Source organism: Pinus tabuliformis, chromosome 4_1 (assembly GCF_031772625.1).
Source record: "Pinus tabuliformis cultivar Carrire ecotype Pingquan chromosome 4_1, CPIR1, whole genome shotgun sequence".
Lineage (NCBI taxonomy): Eukaryota > Viridiplantae > Streptophyta > Pinopsida > Pinales > Pinaceae > Pinus > Pinus tabuliformis.
In genome coordinates, this window is record NC_142303.1 from 571572569 (window position 1) to 571577956 (window position 5388).

A 5388-nucleotide genomic window follows, 5' to 3' on the forward strand; every position below is an offset into this window, starting at 1 on the left:
TCAATGACAATTTGAGTTGGGCAACCAAATCTAGATAAGATGTTCACTTCAATAAATTTGATTACTACTGAATCAATAGAATTTCTCAATGGAATTGCTTCCACCTAGTTAGTGAAGTAGTCTGTTGCAGTGAGGATCCATCTATGATGATTACTTGAAGTGGGATGAATCTCTCCAACAAAATCTAATCCCCATTGGAGAAAAGGTTTTGAGACTATTGATGGAACCAGTGGAAGGGCTGCTAATTTTTGCTTACTAGCAAACATTTGACAAGGAACACAACCTCTGACTTTTGCTACTACTTGTAAGAACAATGTTGGCCAATAAAATCCTCCCCTTAATATCTTATATGTTATTTCTCTCCAAGCATAATGTCCTCCACAAAATCCTGTATGAAATTGGTTAATGATTCATTCAGTTTTTGATTTTGTTAAACATAATAACAAAATATTTAGTGGGTTTTTCTAGTATAGATTTTCATTTATAATGCATTACTTGACTACTTTCAGTTTGATAGTTTTACACTGGATTTTGGAGAATGATGCTGGACATTCAAAATGGATCAAGAAATTTACAATGTCTTGGTACCAATCTGACAACATAAATTTGTCATCAATGTATAAAAGGCAGATATGATCTGAAGGTAAAGGTTCTTGTGGATTATTTTCTTCAGGATGAAGGGAAGGTTATTATGGATTCTCCCCTTTTGCAAGCATAGAAGGTTCTTGTGTATTCTTCCTATCTGAAGTTTGAGAAGGTTCTTGTGGATTCTTCCCTTGTATCTCTAAAACAGAATTGATTCCGAGCACTTTACAGTTGGATTCGGCTAGAAGCTTAGCTAATCCTTGGCCTTTTACTAGTTTTGTAGTTTTGATAGTTAGATCAAACTCCAGTATTTGAGTGATCAATCTACCTCTCTTTCCATCGGTGTCTGGTTGAGTTAAAATGATTTTCACAACACTCTTAGGAACATAAGCAGTAATAGGAGAATGTAGGAAATACATCCTGAATGATTTCAGGACTTGAATAAGGGCATAGGCTTGCTTCTCAATTGTGTCATACTTAAGCTTGGCATCTCTCATAACCTTACTGAAAAAGGTTATGGGTTGGTCATGGAAATCTTCATTCTTTTTTAGTAGAACAACAACAAGGGTTATTTCTGAGGCAAAGGAAAAGACACTGACCGGTTTAGTGTAATCAGGGTTGGCCAAGGTGGGAGCTTTAGAGATGGCTTTCTTGATATGATCAAATGCAAGTCTGGAAGAGACAGTCCATTTAACTTCATGATATTTTCAGAGCATGTCAGTTATATCTTTTACAATCTCAGCATAATTTGGGATGAATCTCCTTAAAAAAATAATCTTGCCTAGAAAAGCTTGAATCTCCTTCTTGTTTCTAGGTAAGGTCAATGTTTTAATGGCAAGACACATGCTTGGGATCAATCACTACTCCTTATTTTGAAATTGTATTGCCCAACAGTTTTCCCCATTTGATAGAAAACAGAGACTTTTCAGGATTCAATGATATTCTGAATTTTCTACACCTGTCAAAAACCTTCATCAAGTGCTTTAGATGTTTCTTATCAGATTTAAAAAAAATAGTTATGTCATCAAGATAAATTACCACAAATTTATGTACCTGACCCACAAAAGCTATGTCAATAACTCTCTGAAATGTTGCTCCAACATTGGATAAGCCAAATGGCATTCTAGCATACATGAATGTACCCCAAGGTGTAGTAAAGGTTGTCTTCTCTCTATCTGCTGAATCCACATTTACCTGATTATAGCCTGAAAAACCATCAAGCATAGAAATTCTTTGTGCTCCTAAAACCATTTGAAGTAACTGATCCATTTTGGGCAAAGGATAGTTATCCTTTAATGATGCTTTGTTCAAATTTCTAAAGTCCACACAGAGTCTGATTTCTCTATTCTTCTTTCTAACAAGAACTAAATTTGCAACCCAATTAGAATATCTAAGAGGGAGAATGATCTGGGCATCTAGCATTTTCTTAATTTCTTTTTCTACAGTTGGTAGAAGAGCTAGATTGATCCTCCTAAGTTTCTGTTGATAAGGAAATGCTTCTGGCTTTAAAGGAATCTTATGTTGTATTAATGAAGTATCATAGGTTTTTAGATCAGCATAGGTCCATGCAAAAACATCCTTATAATTTTGAAGTAACTTAAGATATTGAGCTTTGATCTCAGGATCTAGAGATGCACAAATTTTGATGTTTTTAATATCATCATTTGTTCCAATATTAATTTCTTCTATGTCATCTTGTGAAGAAATGGACTGAGGGTTTCAGAGGACATCATTTCAATCAAACAATTTTTCTAAAGGAATGAGGCCTTTGGGAATAAAATTGCTAGGCAATTGAATAATGTCATGATCAACAATTTCTGAATTGAAACTTGAAGTATCATTTCAATTTGTATTTTCATTTATTTTTGTTCTATCTTCATCAATTTGTAGAACTGAAAATTCATCTATAACCTGCATAAAATATTTCAAATGTTCATCATCTTCAAATATCTGCCAGTGTTTTAGATTGTTTGGGATGGATGGTCTTTACTTGGCTTGCATTTGATAGAGTACATTGGTCTGATTATGAATTTTAAATGAACTAGCAGAAACAGCTAAGGCATCTACATGAATATTGTGATTTCTTGGAGTATAAGTCAAATTAAAATAATTAAAGAAGTTTTCAACTGAATCCCAAACTTCATTTCGATACGACCTAAGTCTAGGATGCTTATTCTAGAAAATATTTCTCACTTGTTTAACAATAAGTTATGAATCAGTAAAAACACTTAACTTTTGAACCTTTAAGCTTTTCGCTAATTGTAGTCCCAAAAGGAAAGCTTCATATTCAGCCACATTATTTGTAAATTCAAAGTCGAGTTTGCATGATTGGGTGATATTTTCTTTTTCTAGTGAAATTAAGACTACCCCAGCTCTTGCTCCATCTTTTGTAAAAGAACCATCAAAAAGTAGTTTCCATACATCAGTTTGATTTGGTATAGGACTTTCAATTACATCTTCTATTTTAACTTGAGTTTCATGTATTTGGTTTGAAGAGAGTTGAAAGCAACCAAAATCTCGATGAATTGCATAAATGGGATGGTTCCTTAGTTGGTCTATTTTTCAAATAGTGTGCACAATTCTTACCTCTCTATATAACCTTAGTTCTCTCCCATAAACTGGAATAGTTGCATAAGACATATCCATCTGAAGAGTTCCCCCTAATTTGGCATAGCAAGACCTAGAAAGGAGCATTCCAAATTTGGGAGGAATATCTGTGACAACTATATCAAGCACTACACTTTTCACTGGAATTTGGGCAAGGGTGACTACTAAATCCTTAATCAATCCTAAGTAGGGCACCCTTTTTGAATCAAAGAGGTACAAGTCATGATAGGAGCTAGTTATGTCAAGTTTCAAATGGTCCATGATAGTTTTTGGCATGAGTTTATGTGATGCTCTAGAATCAAGCATACAATTATATAACATGGAATCATTTGTCTTAAGAGTTACATAGAAAGGAGGCACTATTTCATCTATCATATCTGAGATAGGACCAAAGAAAATTGCTGGTTTTTCATCTTGCAGACTAATGATATCACTTTCAGCATCAACCAAGGTGTTTTGTATCCATTTGGAGACTTGATTTTTATACCCAGGGTTTTTGGAAAGTTCTGAAAGTGGAATTGGGATTTTAACTCTTTCTAACTCTTTTTCAACATTAAATGTAGTCAAAGCATTTTTATCATTTTGAGCAGTATCAGTTGACTAATTTAATGGTCGAATAACAGTTGTTTGAGTTTCAGTAGCTTTGGTACAAGGTTCAATTATTGGAGTCCTCTTAGGAGGTCTTCCACGACCGGGTCTAGGCCTAAGATCATATCTCTTGTTCAACTTTGTAATTAAAAATTCAAAGAAGGCATGGTATTTAGAAACCTATGAGGATTCTTGATCTTCTTGAACTTGATTTTGTTGTGAGAGAGGAATAATAATTGTTTAATTAGAAGAAGTATCCATGTTATTGATATCTTCAGTAATAATCATAGTATTTTCATTAGGTTGTTGGTCATCTATCAGTAAATGAGTGGGAACCTACTGATCATTACTAGGTGTCTGAAGAATTTTTAATTGTGGATTCCTTTTATACTGACCTTGATTTTGATTTTGGGGTCTAGTAACTGTTTGTTGAACTGTCCTAGGTTGAGTCTCAATCTTGGAAATTCTATTAGATAGATTTCTAAGAAGAGAAGTTATTTCATCTATTTTAGAATCTTCTATTTTAGTTTTAGAAGAACTAGAGGAACTAGAGGCTTCTTGAATAGATTTGAGTTTTCTTTGGGCCTTTTCCTCTTTAGCTTTCAAGGAAGTCGAAGTAGCCCTATTTTCTTCCACCTCTATAGCATTTGTTTGCATATATTCAAGAGTTCTTGAAGTTATCTCTCTTAGAATTACAACAAAATCATCATCAAAGGCTTTAGAAAACCTAGACTTAGCTGCTGCTACAGGGGGTCTACAATCAGGGGGCATCTTATGATCAAGTTTATTGAACCTTTTGATAAAATTTGATACAAGTTCACAAAATTTTCTTTTAAGTTCTTAAAACTCAGTCAGAAATTAAAGAGGATCTTTCTTTACACCCCATTGATTTTTAAATATGTTTGTAAACTCTTCCCAAATTCTAATGGAATTTACAGTTAACTACCTAAACCAGATTCTTACATTTCCTTCAAGTGACTGTACAAACAATCTCATGTAGACATTTTCTTGTTCGATATTCACGTTGTCTGCAAAGTCTAGAAAAGCTTGAAGATGGTCCTTAACTGAGGGACTAGTTTCTCCATTAAACCTGGGAAGGTATTTCAAGTACCCAGCCGGGAATGCATCGAGGTTAGCATGTAAGACTAAAGTTGCATATATAGCCTATACAATGGGTTGAAATTCCATTATTAGTAGAAGGTGGTGTCTGAGGTGTTTGTGTGGATGAAGAAGAAGAAGATGAAGAAGATGAAGAAGAAGGTGATTGAGGGGGTGTGTGACTATGTGGAGGTGAAGAAGGATGGGATCTCCTGAATAACTTTAAAGGAGTCTTAAGAACTAACTTTTGGACCTGTGAATGAACACCCTTTTTTGTTTCAAAGAGTGGATTTGAATATATAGAGAGGGTCTCTTCAGGTTGTTCAGAAGTAGAAGCTTCAGGGCATTCAGAAGTGGAAGGAAATGAATAAGTGGTAGGGGATATGAAATATGTGGGTTTGTATTCAGGTAAATGAACACCCAAGTCAGACTCAGTTTTAGGTGATCCTAGTGGTAGTGGGGGTTCTAGATGCGTTTCAAAAGAATGAATGAGGAAAGCTGAATCTAAAT